Source organism: Vitis riparia, chromosome 8, assembly GCF_004353265.1.
Source record: "Vitis riparia cultivar Riparia Gloire de Montpellier isolate 1030 chromosome 8, EGFV_Vit.rip_1.0, whole genome shotgun sequence".
Taxonomy (NCBI): Eukaryota; Viridiplantae; Streptophyta; class Magnoliopsida; order Vitales; family Vitaceae; genus Vitis; species Vitis riparia.
This window is the reverse complement of record NC_048438.1, coordinates 1,520,413-1,529,218: the sequence shown is the minus strand read 5'-3', so window position 1 is coordinate 1,529,218 and position 8,806 is coordinate 1,520,413. Positions and strand designations below refer to the sequence as shown.

Below are 8,806 nucleotides of genomic sequence, written 5' to 3'. Positions count from 1 at the left end.
ACTCCAGCAGGGCCTTACCTCGTTCCAGCATGGCCAGCCCTAGCTTGCCTTTTAGGCCCCAAGACTTTGCCCAGAGACTTCCCAACCTCTCCAGATCGTCTTCTTCCCTTTTATTGGACCAACTCGCGACAAGACATTGCTCCAACTTCTGTAGATTGCCCGCAATCTCCCCCTTAGAGACCTTCATCCTGACTGCGTTTACGCCATCCCGATTTGATCCCGTAACTGCTTCTACAAATGATTTCGCCGGAGAAAAATTTCCAGCAGTCCTTACCTCCTGCAACTCTGTCCTTCTACCCACTCTCTCTTCCATTTGGTGTACCATCTCCGCCATAGCCTTCCATCCGCTTTTATCTCTCCTTCCTCTCGGTAAGAAGATGCAATACCATTTTCGTTCCAGATCCGTAACCCCCAGCCTTAGGAAACCCCCCGATCTGTTGAACCCCCGAACCAACGTAAACATTTTGCCTCTATCTTTCCACTCCTTTACCCATCTCCCTTCTTTCTCGTCTCGTATACAATGATCTAAGCCCTCCTTAAAGAGCCCTAGGCTTTCCAGCCCTAATCGAACCCAAGACTCTACCCCCGCTTCTTCTCCACGATGCGAATCTGGTTTTTCCCTTTCTTAATCTCCAGGGCAAGCTCGAAGGTCTTGGATTCCACCGTGAAGCTTCGCGTCCAGCTCGCCTCGCCGTTCTCATCGTCGTCGCCGGCACACGCGCTCTCACGCTCCCTCGCTCCCGCTCTCTCTCTCTCTCTCTCTCTCTCTCGCTCTCTCTCTCCCATCAGAACTTTTTCCCAGAACATTGAAGTAGACGTAGCATAGAGCACAGACTATAATAATAACAACAATAAAAATAATAAAATTTAACAATAATACCAAGAACAACAACAACAATTATAGTAATAACAGTAGGAACAACAACAGTAAGGATACGAATGATATTAAAAATAAAAATAATTACAATAATAACAAAACAATTCTATAAACAATAATAATGATAATGATGGTGTCAGCTAGAAACCCTTGAGATCTTGCCTATCTCCTAGTAGTGTGCTCTTGATTATTGCCATCATATCATGTGTTATCAATTGGACTCCCAATAAACATGGGAGAATGTGACATCCAACTATGTCCTGAATGATTACAATAAGTGGAAAACTTCCTTCCACTTAACAATACTCTGCAGATGCATGGCTTGTCCAACCTACCAAGGATCCTATCAGCAGGCCCATGTCCATCCCTACTGAGGAATAAAAGCCTCCCTCATACTCATTCCTTCCTCGATATTCTGAGAAGAAAATAGAAAATAGTGAATACTTCATTCCTTTCAGGCTTGCAGGGTGCTTTGGTCAGATTCCTCTGATGGCTTCTAGAGCCACTTGTTGAGACATTCTGATGATTTTTTGATCTATAAAGACGAAAAGGTGTTTGTTATTAATTAGGAGATGGCCCTTAATTATTTAACAAATCAAGATTTTTGACTGAAGCCATTGAAGCAAATGAAAACATTGATCCACTTATTCTATAGTTGCAATCTTTACCATACAGCTTTGTTTTTTCCTATTTTATCTACCTGGTTATCCCAATCAGTTTTCCACCTGACATAGATAAGCACAAGTGACTGCATTCACACACCAAACAGCATTCCAATCCATGTACTTGGTAAATCAAAGAAGAAATTCTTGCTTCTGAGTGAGCCCCATAGAACCTACATTTGAGAAAAACAGCTGCAGATGAGTCTTAGGACAGCCAGTTCCATCGTATTTGTCTATGTCAGCATATATATAAAAAATGAAGAATCAACAAGCATACAAGTCTCCTTCATGCTGTTTAAATCACATATTTATAAAATCATTATTGCATTGGAATTACCTGTCTTATGCTTGAGGATCCAGATTGATGTCCAACAAAAACAAATTAATTAAGCTATCAGTGCTCAAGTTATGGTTCAACTAGCATGGTATGGATCTCAGATTTATTTTGAATCAAATACCAAAGCTCATGCTTATTGCTAGATCACCAATTCTAATATTATATTAATGGGCTATATTTTGACATGTATAGATCTCAAGTTCTATTGTATGGACCACAGCTTCTTACCCTAATTGAAAGATGGACCACATAAGCAAGCAAAACTCCTAAAGGAATCCCGATAATAATAACAGCAACCAATAATAATAATTGCAACCACTCCTTGCCAACCAGCTCCTACAGCCACCCCTGCTCAGAAGAGTTGAAAGTTAAGAAAATAATTCATTGTTTGCTAATTATTTTTGTATCAAAATGAAGCTCTTATATCAGTATATGTGTGTAAACAATGCAGAAACAGTTCTAGAGAACGAAATACTTGCCTGTGAGTACTAGCTGAACACTATTAAGCAAGATTGAGAAAGCAAAGACAGAGACACTTCAACCAATTTCTGCGACCTCGTCATTAGTAAACGAGTAAGAAATATCATGATGGAAGACTAAACAAAAAATCCAGAAAAGTGTTTCAATACAAATTGAAATGCTTAGGATTACTTCAATGGAAAATTTTGCAGCCCCAGCATTTCCTCTTCCCAGCTCATCTGATACTCGCACACTAACAAATAACACACAAAAGAATTTTATAAAAATGAAATATCTGGATCACTATTAAATGGAAAGGAGGGTGAGCTTTTCAAACATAAAAGCAATTTTCTTAGCCAGGAAGACAAGGCACAACATAAATTCCCATGCATTAATATTGAGACTGCAGGGTCATTATATTAAAAGTAATTTTCTTAGTAAAGCAAAATGAAAGCATGAAGAAAATAAATTTGATACAAGCATTACCAAATGGAGAAGGCGTCTATTGCAACTATTGCATTTATAGATTCCCCACCAGTAGGAGACAATGGCATTATACCAAATCTAAGCTGTTAAAGATTTTTTAAATATATATACATACATACATATATATATAATAGGATGTGATATTTTAGCATAAATGAGCATGCAATAAGAATGTGATACCACCAAACATAAATGAGAAGTTTCTTTTCAAAAAATTGAAAGGCTTTCAAAGACTTTTGTAGGTTTGAGCAATTGAATGTCTTTTTTCATGGTATTAAGCTGTTTCATGTAATCCATTGGAAATTAACATAGACCTCACTTTGCATTTTGATTTGTTCACACAGAATCCAAATCTTTTTATGTTACTCTGAGACTTGCAGCCAATTATGAGAAAATTGGTATTGATCATGTTGAGTTCTACTTTCAATAGTTGGTGTCATATTATGAGATATACACCCAACTGATTTCTGCCTCGAAAAGCCTCCTGCTTTCACAGGAATTCTTCTAACCCACTTTTAAAAAGGACCTCAAGTCCTGAACTCTTCTCACCGTTGGTAAAGACTTTCCAATACATTCAAAAATTTACATCCTTATGATTGTCTTCTTTGCGAGAACCATTAAAGACCCTTCATTCAACTTCTTGAGTTTTGACCTTCACAACCTTTTTTTTTCTGTTTTTGACATGAGTTTATGTTCCTCCAAACCCTCGGAAAAAGAACTCTGCCCATCATTTCCTAAAATCCTCTTTAAAAGCAAGTGATCAAGCCACATATTTTTGAACTAAAAAGGTATTGGCATCCATTTGAAAAGTGAACCTCCAAAGAGAATAGGACAATAATCAAACAACACCTCAGGAAATGCTATCTGGAAGGAAACGCCTCTTCCTTTTCTTAAAGAACAAGAATTTATTAAGCTTACTGTACATCAGGTGCACTTGCATATTGGATAATGTGAAGGACAGACTCATAAGGAGAACAAAGAAGATCACAGCCCCTAATAACTTTGCTAAGATTTCTCATGCTTCCGGTAATTGAGTAATGGTCAAAGCAGGATCCAACTGTGCCCTATGGTACTCCTAATTACATTAAAACCCCCCAACAACAACATGAGGTGTATTGGGACCATAATAGATCTGAACTACAGATAATTCAAGTCATCCATCCTGAACCTATTAGAAAGGGAGTAACCCCCCTAAAATGCAAGCTCAATATCTTCATTAAGAAAATAAAATCCCAAAAAGTTGCCTAAACTAAACAACAGGTCTACTCCTCTGCCCTTAGATGACTTAGGCATCTCCCTTGGAAATATCTAATCCTACTTCGTTATTTTGGAACCACTACTTTGTTATTTCAGAAGTAGGCTACTGAGATAGAACTATCAGACATTATATCTCCCTGATTGGAATACATAGAGATGAGAAAGGATACAATAAGAGCAAGTTAACTTATACACCTTTGTCTAAAGAACATTAGACAGAGAAGGATCATTAAACAAACTGGAAGACCACACTAAACTCTTCCCTCTTGACAACAGAAAAATCAGTTACAGACGATAAAGGGGTACCTGAAATTCCTCCTCCAAAGGATTATGCCTCCCAGCTTCCCTACTCAAAAAAAAATAAAAAAAAAATGGCTTTTATCTTGTTCGTAATAGAATGATGGAGCCACAATGTGCCTGACCAATGTGATTTCCTCTGCTCCAGAATTGAAGCTAGCCCATGAATTTGCAAAAGAACGGGTCCGAGTCTCTAGCTTTCTTAGGAATTGGATAGTCATGGAATTTCCTACACCTAACCAGAAATTAAAAATAACTGTCTTTTGCTTTCAGACATGGGACTTCCAATTGATCCCCTGGCTAAATGAACATTCAAGCTAGCAACCTAGTTACAGGGAAAATCCAGGTGAGCAAAGACCATGGACCAGGAGATGGGGCCTCACCATAACATTTTGAGCAGGCATGTTCTGAGTTTTGTCATGTTAAAATACCTTTAACAGGTCCTGGACCATAGTACTGTTAAATCTTTCTTAGACACATTCTTCTAGATCTAGGTTACTGGAATCACTTATTCCTAAAAGGTTGAAGGCAATATCAAAAACAACTAGAACATGTCAAGAATGTGAAGAATCTGCATTTCCATCTTTTGTATCTTGTCATAAAGTAGCTTCAGTATGTGTATTTTTCTGTGAATGACTCTTTAGTTTATAGGTTTTACTTAAAACCAATAACAGATGAATTCATTTACTTAAGAATGATTTCTCATCCAAGAGAATAAAGCATATATGTACCAACAAAAAAAAATTGAGCAAGTAGACAAAAAATTTGTTGGACAGGAGTTACCAAAGCATCCTACCATAGGATATGACAACTTCACTACAGGCAGTACATCAGTGAAGGCAGAAATGCTAGATCCTCTCCACGTATTAGGGCACCAACCTCCAAAAATGTACACGAGCTGTCTAATGACCATTAACCAACTAGATATGGTCAATGCATCCATTGCTCCAGGAGTCCCTAAGTTCAGTTTGCTCGCAAAGATCCAAGATAATAACACATGAAACTTAAATGAGAAAGCAGGTAGACATCCAATATCCATGTTCTGAGTTGAGCTTGTAAGTAATTTAAGATTGCATCCTCTTCCTGGCCAAGTAATCTGAATATGGTGTTGCAAAAATTAACACATGGGACATAATTGTTGTAGAAACAATATCAACAATCCATGATCTTCGCAAGTAAATGCCCAACATGTAGTATTGCTTTGCTCCAAATGCTTGCCCACAAAGAGTTTCAGTTGCACTTGGCATGCCTTGTTGCAATAGGCTGTTTTAGATGTGTATGCATAAGTTGATTGTTTATGACAATACTTTAGATGTGTATCCATTTGATGGAGATAAACCATAAATAAGAAAATCTCAAATTAGCCATTGTGTCCATTTGCTCTCAACCATTATGAGTAATGCCACAAGTTCCAAAATTTAGAATAACAGTATTCACACTATTAGAACAGAGATCAGGCAAATCAAGGAACAGAGAACATTAAGTAAAGAATTCAAGAAAATCTATACAAACAGATCAAGAGAGAACTAAACTGTCTCTATATTCATAATTTCTTCTATGTTTTTTATTTCCATAATTTCCTTATTTTATACTATTCACCACCCCTTGCTTTGCAAGCAAGTATCTCAAACAAATTTCCAAAGCTCATAACAAATTTTGGGCATTTATACAAACAGCATGTGTGCAAATTATGGATGACAATTCTACCACAAAAAAATACAAATTCCACCAAAACAACATTGATCAACAAATAATTCATTCAACAAACTCTGATAACATCTGGGTCATCAAAAGATATGAGTTTAAACACATTTATTTTATCAGTCTAACAGAAAAAGACCCAACTAGCTGTGTCTTTCTTCTTGTGTTTAATGGATAAGAAAACCAAAAGTGAGCAAGAACATGTAACAAACTCTTGCAAAGAGGTGCTACAACTGAGACTGATTTCAAGAGTTCCTTCAGTTCCAAACTTCCCAAATGCAGATTTATGCAAACAACATCTGTATAGTTTTTCTGTCCTATCCACACAGAATCAAGTCTTACCAACCCAGTGTTTCAAAACACCATCTGGGTCATCAAAAGAACATGAGTTTGAACACATTTTCTTTCACAATCTAACCCCCCAAAAAAGAAATCAAAAACAAATCCTCAACCAGTTGTGCCTTTCTTCTTCTGTGCATTTACTCAACAGAAAACCAAAATTGAGAAAGAACTTGAAAACTCCTGCAACAGGGTGCTGCAAAGCGACACTGACTGCATGGGTCTCTTCAGTTCCAACCTCTCGAAACACACATTTTTCTGCAATATCAAACTCATTTCAATTCATATACAACTTATGGGGCTCTCACCTGTACTAATTCTAGGTGCAGCCCATCGGGTGTGGAGACTCCTTGCAACAATGGAGGAGCAAGGCCGCGTAGATAATGGGTTATTAGATTGAAAGGGATAAAATAATCCCATGTTCGGTACACTTAAGTTTTATCCGCTGCCCACACAAAGGCATTGGTTGGAATATCTTTCTGGTTTTGGCTTTAACGAAAGGCTCCGGTTGAAGCCAACACAATTTTAAAGGATAACTTTCAAGCACTTTTTCTTTTGAATCTTGCATTGTCTTTTACAAGAGACTCGTCGCATGTCTCTTCCATTGTACTTCAACGATATCAAACAACGCAGGAATGGTACGGGGCGGGTTGAGGACGGGCAACCCCATCCCAATCCTCATTTTTATTTTATTCATATCTATTCTCATCCCCCTGGTTTAAAATTTTTCAAAATTTTTATTTTTTAAAATTTTAAATTTTATTAAAAATAAATATAATTTATAAATAAAAATTATTATAAATATTTATAATTTATTTTTATGAAAAGTAATATTTTATTTATATTTAAAAAGTTGAAAATTAAAAGAAAATCATTAAAACAATTTTTTATTTAAAATTATATATAATCGGGATAAAGACAAAGTTATATTCCAACTCATTTCAAATTTTTAAAAACTTTTTAAACCAATCTTGAATTTGTTTATCTTTATCTTAAATCCTTCTCATTAGGGGATAGGACGGGACAAGTACCCAAAAAAACCCATCATATTGTCATATATAAACATTTACTCTTTTAAATTTTTTAAATAAAAGAAAAACTTACTTAATATATAATTAGTTGATTCAATTTCATGTATCAAAATATAATTTTATTTATTAAAATGTAATTGAAACAATTTGGTTGATTTGAATATAGAATTGGATTGACTAAATTATAAGGAAAGAATTGATGAATTGGATCAGATGTGACAATAAAGAGTCTATTTGAAAGAATAGTTTTCTATTCTCCATAATAAAGAATAAAAAAACACATTTGCAACCAAAAATTATTTTTTATTTTCTGTTTTTTAGATAACATTTTTAGTTGTTTTTTTATTTATTATTTTCACTTGTTTTATGAAGGTTGTTTTAGAAAATAATTATACAAATGATAAAAAATAAACATTGAATATAAAAATTATTTTTAAAACATATTTAACATAATTTTGTTTTACAAAACATCATAAAACAGTTTTTAAAAACTGCTTTTCAAAATTGTTTTCGAAAACAATTACGACATAAACTAGTCTATATAAGGTTCTATTTTTTTTAATCAATTTATGATAAAATCTAAAATGTTTAAAATTAGGCATGCAAACCAAAAGTATTAATAATATTATTACAACTTGGTAAAATGATTTAACTCTTATTAATATCACTCTACTATTGCTTAAATTATTAATATCTAAGTTTTAAAATTAGGATAATAGATAATTAAATTCCTACTACAACAACATATATTAACTTAATTTGTTCAAAAATACAAAAAATCATAAAAATTAATATTACAAATCATGAAAAATAGTATTATAAAGAAGCTAATACATATATAAAGAGAAAGATATGATAAGGTATAGTAAGATAGATGTATTAAAAAAATATACATGTGACTAAATTTATTCCATTTTAACCAAAATTAATAAATAAATAAATAAATCCAATTTCACATTAAGGGGCTAGTTTGTGTATTTCAATATATAGTCTAAAATGCCCTTATTTTGTTAATATTAATAAATGTAAAAAAGAAAATGATGTGGCTATTGAGCGCACACTTGGAGTCTTTTGATTTGATGATTCGTTTTAAAATAGGAAAAGTAAAAGGAATAAATAAATAAATAATAGATATAAAATCAATAATTTTTTTTTATAACTTACTCCAAATCCATTTCACTTACATTTTTTTTTTATATATAAAGATTAAATAGGTTAAAATTATTTTAAATTATATGAATTTCTAATTAATTTTAATTATATTTAATTTTTGGCATTTTTCACAATGAAATCAAATATGAGAAAAATACATTTTAGTAACCGAATATAGTTTTAGAGATTAAAACATAGCTTTAGAGAT

The 8,806-nt window shown here is 34.0% G+C and overlaps 1 pseudogene; it reads right to left on the bottom strand.

Annotated features, from left to right (window-relative positions):
- Positions 1 to 881: 881 nt before the first annotated feature.
- Positions 882 to 6,713, bottom strand: LOC117920200 (annotated as a pseudogene).
- Positions 6,714 to 8,806: the final 2,093 nt, after the last annotated feature.